This window comes from Chinchilla lanigera, unplaced genomic scaffold (assembly GCF_000276665.1).
Source record: "Chinchilla lanigera isolate Chin_1 unplaced genomic scaffold, ChiLan1.0 scaffold00054, whole genome shotgun sequence".
Taxonomy (NCBI): domain Eukaryota; kingdom Metazoa; phylum Chordata; class Mammalia; order Rodentia; family Chinchillidae; genus Chinchilla; species Chinchilla lanigera.
The window spans coordinates 12,665,501-12,673,561 of NW_004955455.1; the positions used below are offsets into that span (position 1 = coordinate 12,665,501).

The following is an 8,061-nucleotide window of genomic DNA, read 5'->3' on the forward strand; positions in this document are numbered from 1 at the left end:
TAATCGAGAAACAAGACTATACACTTAACAAAAATAGGAATTGTGGTTTGAGTTTAGCAGTTGAATTCCCTTTTATTTGCATATTATAGGTCCTCCATAAATGTTCGTTAGATGATTTAATAATGAGTAAGAAGAGATGGATGAGTAATAATGAGTAATGAAGAGATGGATGGAAAAATTTATAAACTATGGAAGTGTTTATTTTCATAAGTATTATTAATTATATTAGTTATATAGTACATCACTCTAAAACTAGGTGGTTTAAAGTAACAACATTTATTTACTACAATTCACAATTTCTAACATAATTCCTCTTTTCATTAACCATTCAGAAGCATCAGAAATATGGGGTCCACAACAGTTTGGCTTGGCCGAGTTGCTCTGTTTGGTGATATTTCCTGTGACTACAGACAAGATGCTGGTTGCAGTCATCTGAAGCCTGATGGGAGCTAGAGGATCTGCTTCCAAAGTTGTTCATCTATGTGACTGGCAAGTGGGGCCAGTCACAGGGTTAATTGGGCAGCCTCACAATATGGTGGCTGGCTTCACCCAGAGCAAGTTGCTCCATAGACCAAGAGGCTGAAAAGCCTCTTATGACCTACCCTTGGGATTCACACATCTTCTATTAGTCCCATGAGGTAACCCTCACTCAACTTGGGAAGAGACCATAGAAATACATCAATGCCATGGGGGTGAGGATCATGGGGGGCTGTATTGGAGGCTATGACTCCACTGTTAGACCTGAGGTTTGAAGTTCAAGTTCTCTGAATTTCTTTTCTGATATCAGAGACTGGTAAACACACAAATATTTCACTTTTGCCCTAGACAATCTTGTTAAGACCAGCACAAACTCATGCAAGGGAGACAAAGGCTATCAATGCAGTGCAAGGTAATCCCTAGTTCTGGTCATTATTTCTGGCCACATTTCTTGATACCCAACTCAATGTCCTCCTGACCCACCCAGTTCCTGGGACCTCCAGGAAATGTCATTGTAGCTTCTCATCTCTACTCTTACTCCCCCATAGAAATATTAAATGGTTTGGGGAGCAGAGTCATAAAAGTGTGGTACACTGGATCAATGAGGCTAATGCTCGTAGAAATTGGTTCTGAACAAACTAGAAAATGGAAGGAGATTGTCTCTGAGTCCCTCTTCCTTTCAGCATCTTGTCCTTATTGTTTTTCAGAAGACCTTGCTTCTGCCCTTCAGCACCCTGCCCATACCCTTACAACCAGCACATCTCATTGTTCTAAGTTCTACTCGTTGTCAGTCATTAACCCTGTGGGATAAATTAAACCCTATAGATCCTTATAGGTCCTTTACGTTTTTCTTGATGACAATTATGACTTCCATTGTAATATAACACGATGCTTCCTATCATTAACCATTCCAACAAGTCCAAAGAAGACACAGTTAGCCACCATAGAGGACTACACATACGTCCCCATCTCAATTCGCTTGCTTTCTCACCTTCTCTGGCTAAAATCTAAAGCTCTATCTGGGTAACTAGTATGTAACTAAGACCTTATACTGGTTGCTGGTCCTTCCAATTTTTCTGTTCTCTATCCTGTCTTTCCCTAAAAATTCTGATTGCTATGAACTACATGAAGATGCTGCCATGTCTCCTGATTCTGAGAAGATATATTTTTGTCTTTTTCCTTCCCCAGAGGATATTGTTGTACCAATCTCCGTGTACCTTTTTCTGGGCAGTTTGGGTCAAGTGAACTTTCTTCCACAAGCACAGGTCATAAAGTGTTCTATAAAAACCGCACCTTCCCTCAGCCCTCCAGACTTGCTGTGCTAACAATTGCTCTCTGATGCCAGCCTATCGTTGCTTCACCATTCCATGATGGTGACTGCCCCTGGCTCTCTAAACAATTAGTAGATTCTTCTCAATTGTTTCCTTGAAATATGCTCTTTCTTGCTTGGTCCCTAAAGAATACAGACCTCCTTCCTGGGCCCTTGCCTGTCTCCTTGTTCCCTTCCTCGGCAGCAGCTGCAAGAAACTGCTGCCAAATTCCAAGCTTCAGCAGCCAAATAAACTAAGCATCAAGAAGCTTTGGCAAAGCTCTGAGGCCTGTGAAGATGGTGCATTAGAAGGTGAATAAGGTAAATGCTATACTAAAGATGTGCTCCAGCTGGTGGTTGTGGTATTTAAAGGGAAAAGGTGAAGAGAAGTAGGGTGAGAAAATGTTCACCCCAACCTCTGTAGCTCCATCTTCGACTCAGAGAGAGGCAACTGCTGCTTGCTTCAGCCTCATTCTACAGAGAAACAGCCTCTATGTTGGAGAAGATGAATCTATGTCAGAGCTTCTGTATGTTTTAGGAAAGATTCCAGAACTAAAGATAAGAGACGGCAGCATGTTAGAACTAAGCATTGCCATGTTTTAAAGAATAGCATATTAATAGCAAATTTGAGGTATGTGGAGAAGAGAGACTGGGCCATAACTGGCATGGAAAAACTAGCTAGATAGGCACAGTTCCCAGGAGCACACCACGCTCTAGGAAAGGAGGACACATACAGAAGCACCAGGGCTGATCAGGAAGTAGAAGCAGAGAGAGGAACTCTGAGTAAGTGTCTAGATTGTGTTTTCCGTGGGAAGAAACAATCAAGGTGAGGTAATAAAGATTATTTTAGGACTGACCAGTATGAATAATTTCAGCAAAGTCTGAAGCATGGAAATTGTCATTCGTGGCCTTGTATTGGCCCTGAGATAATTAGAGTAGCAGCCTGGAGTTGAAGAGCTTAATAAAGGAAGTGATTGAGGTGTGGGATCTGGCAGTTGATTTGCATTTGAAAAAACATGTTCAGTGAGCTAGTGATTTATTGTCTCTAGAAATGGACTCGCCCTAGAGGGGAGGATCACTCAAAGATCACCAGGTGACAGACATTAAAAAAAAAAAAAAGAAAAATATGATTAATATAACCCAAGATTACTTTTCAAAGGCACTTGCATCCAAAATATTGAAGCAGATTTTCAAAAAGCAGAAGCAAAGACCATTTTAGGTGGAGGTATAATATAGAGAGACACTGGAGTTCAGACCTGGTGGAAGTTCTTTTCTTTTTTTTTTTGCTTTTCTTCCGGTATCAGGAATCAAACTCACGACCTTGCGCTTGCCAGGCAGGCACTTTGCTGCTGAGCTAAATCCCCAGCCCCCTGGAAGTTCTAATAGACAGGCCTACTCTTACTAAGCCGCTCTTCGCTCACGTCAAACCCCAGCTTCTGATCTGTCAACCCAGCTGCAATTCACATCCTGATGTTTGGGGTTTCCCAGCACCCATTTCCCTTTTCTAATAATACACTAACTATCTTTTCTGGGGCCAGCATGCCCCAATTCTTACCCATGGTTTCAATAGATTGGTTTGGGCTAATTAGAGTGTCCCATCCTATGGGCACAATGATTGGTTTATGCATAGACATATGGAGCCAGTCAAGACCATTGGTCATGTTTGAGGAGGCTGCTGGATAGAAAAGCCCTCTCTTTCTTTCATAAGGACTACCAGAGAGACTGTTCCTCATTCTTTGGACAATATGATGTGAAGAACTTTAGCAACCATTTTATGGCTACATGAATGTGATTTGGAAGCCCAAGGAAACACAAAGCCTGGATCCTTGATGTCATAAGTTGTGCTCATAGGATAAAGCCAGTCTACATCCCAATGCATCCCTCAACCCTTCAACTATCCTAGACAACCAAGGAATTGGCGTTCAAGTCTCTTGTAACATAGAATACTCCCTGGTACACTGTTCCACCTTCAAATCCAGCCCAGAAAGACTGTTTATAAACTCCCATAACCCTCTCTTTCTCTAGAGTTCACTCTCCTCCTCTTTCATACTTCCTCTTCCCGACACCTCCAACCTGCTCTTGGAGGGAAGTTTCCTTCCAAAGAGTGTGTGGAACCATCTGTCTTAGTCACCTTCCTCACTGCTGAGACAAAATACCTGGCACCCTCAGCTTAAAGGAGATGGTTATTTTGGCTCATATTTCAGTCCAGGGTCAGCCAGCTCCAAAGAAGAAATAGCATGGGAGAAGGGCACAGTGGAGGGGTGTTGTTCATGGCATGGCAGAGGTCAAAGGCAGGAGCTAGGGAAGGAGATAAACCCATGCTGGCCATGCCCACAGTGACCCGCCTGTCCTGATAAGATCCACCTCCTAGTGGAAGTCAGCTATAAGTCCCCCAAATCCAATCACATTCCAAAGGCCCCACCAAGGAGTGCATGAGGCCCTTGTGAAGACATCTATATATTAGCCATAACACCATCATACACTCATCAGACCAATTCCTTCCTCTGGCTTAAATCCCATCATTATTGAGTAACTACTGCACTCATTTGCATTCCTACCCCTTTCACCAGTTATCCTTATAAACAAAGATGGTGCCTGGGGTCATGGGATGCAAATAAGGAGACACTGCCCTAAGTTCGGAGTTGGGAAATATATGTTCCAGTCCTTTCTCTGACCTTCATCTATTCCGTGACTTGGGCTAAGCACCATACTCTCGCGATGTCTTTATCTCTGAAATGAGAACTGAAACAAGACTGGAGATTTTTCCATCATATTATTCCAGCTCCTGGGGCTCTAAATTGCTGACTCCAGGGCCTTTACAAAAGCAGTGGGATTGACAGGGGTATAACGTCATCTATTCTCTGTGCTCAGTTTCAACAATAGCTGCTTAATGAGAAAAAGTAAAAGCTACTAGACAAAATGATATCTGAGAGATTATGCTAATCTTCAAGACTGCTTATCAAGAAATTCTGCTTTTCTTTTCAGGCACATGGTAGGAGTACTTTTCTTCACCCCTTGGAATTTAGGTATGTCTGTTTGCTTTAGCTAATGAAATATGAAGCACAAGGGATATATGCCACTTTTGGGCAAAAGCTTCAAAACTGAGCATCCAATTCAACATAGTTCTCTTTGCCCTGCTATCGTGACCATTAAATCAGAGTTTCCACTAGCCTGCTTTCTTGGAAATCTGTGATAGGCAAAGACTACCCTCCATCCTACCCCTCCCAACCCAAATGCCTTTGTCACACTTCGTGAGTGAGAAATAAAGTTTTGTTATTTTAAGACTCTGCAATTTGAAATTTAGCTGTTACTATAGTAATGTCTATCCTACCCTGACTGATACAGGTCCTTCCTGGTTTGACTTAATAGCTGTCATTTATTAAGTTCTGTGTGCCAGAATAGTGTTAAACACTTTACCTACTTCAACACAAAACTCATTTAACTCTCTGTGTATCTTCAGATAGAAATCCTATTCGTGTTGCCATTTACAGGTGAGCAAACCGGGGCTCCAAGAGGTTCAATACATTGGCAAAGTTCACAGAGTTAACAAGTGGCATGATCAGGACCCACACCCAAAGGAATAATGATAATTATCTCCAATCCTCATAGGAGGTGAACCCAGTTGTGTGCTGAAGCCAGTTTATACCAGCTCATGATAGGTAACTGTGGGCAACTCCTCCCAAGTTCTTATTCAGTGACATCAGATCAGCAGCTTGAAATTAACTCCAGTGGGAGTGTTTGTGCCATGAAAATTAGCAAATCCTACAATTCAGGGTTTGTGTGGGTTTTTTTACTGAGAGCCAGTTTACCAGCACATCATTGATTGGACCTATATTATCAGAGCCAGCCACGCTGAGTTCTAAACCACTCAATTTGCTCAGAAGACCTTGGGATTCCCCAAAGTGTTTTGTTGTTGTTATTTTTGATGATGAGAAAGAATTTGCAGGAAGACTAGCACCAATCAGTGGAATCATAAGTCGAGTTGTTGAGAACAACAAGTACTTTGCAAGATGGCTGACAAGTGGGGCTGGGGATTTAGCTCAGTGGCAAAGCGCCTGCCTGGCAAGCGCAAGGTCGTGAGTTCGGTTCCTGGTACCGGAGAAAAACCAAAAAAACCAAAGATGGCTGACAAGTAAAGCTATGAGGGCACTGAAGCTGCACAGGGCACCAGAAGATGGCTGAACTTGAGGGAGCAGATACTCAGCTGATGCTCAGAGCTGAGATGATCCTGCCCATCTTTCCACTGAAGAAAATGACCCAAATGGGGAAGTGTTGTTATCCTTCCACAACAGCCAGGTTAAGAAATCTGCTGCTCAGAAAATGCTGCCTTATGGATGAAAATAAACTTCTCCATTCCTTTGTCTTTGGCCAGTAGAGAAAAACAAGGCTCTGTATCACAACAGTTGAAGTTCCAGGTTCCTCAGTTTTCAAAAAGAATGTACTTGAAGCATGGGAGCTCAGTTCAAATGACGGAGAGGTAGATAGGCATTCTCACAAAGGGAATATATCAGAGTGAAGAAAATGGTTCCTTCCTTAGAAAGGACTTGGATGATCAAAAGGCATACTTTGCAGGCTCCACCTAAGACATAATATCTTGATTTAGAAGGAAACTGCAATAGTTGATACACCATGTCAACGTAAGAAGTTTAGAAACTTAACTAACTCAACAGTTCCACATCCTAGGGTGTAGAGGATATTTCCTGGGGCAGCTATTTATGCTCCAGCATGTTATAGTGATTGATTCATCATGTCAACTGGAGAAGTTTAGATGTTTAACTATGTGACTTAGCAGGGGGCCAAGGTCCTCACTTTGTAACCATCCTGAGCCTGTGCAAGGAGGGCAGGGAGATGGTGTGAATGTTACACCCATTCTAGGGCAGGTAGCCTGTATATAAGGGAGGAAAAGAGGCTTGCCCTCCCTCCACCTTTTTGTGGTTTTTGCTGTCTTTTGCTGCTTTTAGCTGTTGCCCCTCACCATGCCACTCTGCCCTGGAGCCAACTGATTACAGACTGAAACCTCCACAAACTGTGAGCTAAATAAACCTTTCCTTCCTCCATTTTGGGTGTTGGGTGTTTTGTGTCAGCAATGAGAGAAAAGTAACTAACACAGAAACTATTGCATTACACATGGCACTGATGCTGAACACATAAGTGGTTGTCTACTACTGCATCCGCCCCCTAAACAGAAACTGTCCAAGTTTACCAGGACCCTGCCTGCCCTGGCGGGGCATCCACAGGACTGCACCATCCTGCATTCTTATGTGCATCACAATGCTGATGAACGGGAAGCCCTGCAGCTGCATACAGGTTATACGGCTAGGTTTGCAAACCTAAAGGTGAACAATAGACCTGATCTTTATGACATGTTTGTGAATCCGGCAGACAGTGAGATCACCGTGACTCCATTTGTAAAAGAGCCCCTGACAATGAGCAAACTGCACAAAGAACTGGTCAGTTAATTGTCCAGTCAGTGGAAAGACTCAGAGAAGTCAGACAGCCAGGTTATACAGGATGTTACCCTAAAAACAAAGGAAATCTTCACCAACCTAGCACAATTTTTAAGAAATTGTGGATGGAGGAGGAAAGTGAGGCCTCAGTTCTGAGGCATTTAAGTAAAAATGATTTCCACCCAACAACAGAAAACATCCTTTATCAACTAGCAGCAGCTGAACAAACGCTGAAAATACGACTGAGACAGAATGTCTAGCTGATGACTGTGAACAAAGCTCTGCTTTCATTCTGATTGTCCATTAACTATGCAAAATACTGGAAATAACAGACTAAATAATATATTTTTAAATGATTTATTTGAAAGTATTAAGATTTGACTGGAAAACACTAAAACACATGTAACCATTTGTGATTTTTCTCCCCGCTGATTAGTGTCCCAGCTGCTGTTAGAGTAGGACAAAGCGCTGTAAGTGCTGCGTCTGGCGTTATGAACCAGCTGATGTCCTGAAGCAAGGGGAAAAGCTCCCTGGAGTCCTATGCAGACCACAGCCCATGCGAAAGCCTGCACTACAACTTTCTGCTTTGTCTCAGTGAGTAGCCATAAACTAACAGCTCATTCTCAGAAAGCTACCCGAAATGTTGCTTTGTATTGTTCTAGGAAGAACTTCAATTCCTCCTGAGGAACTCCACTTTCTGAGCCAAACTGCAAAATTTTCTGCAGAACTATCTAGAAGATCATTGAAGGGATCCTTTTCTTTTTAAAGAGTAATTTTTTTTCTTAGCCTTCAAACATTTGCCTAGGAGAGTTTTGCACAGACTTTATA

At 42.5% G+C, this 8,061-nt stretch overlaps 1 pseudogene; it reads left to right on the top strand.

Annotated features, from left to right (window-relative positions):
• The first annotated feature begins 701 nt into the window (after nt 1-701).
• Nucleotides 702-7,493, top strand: LOC102020419 (annotated as a pseudogene).
• The last annotated feature ends 568 nt before the right edge of the window (nt 7,494-8,061 follow it).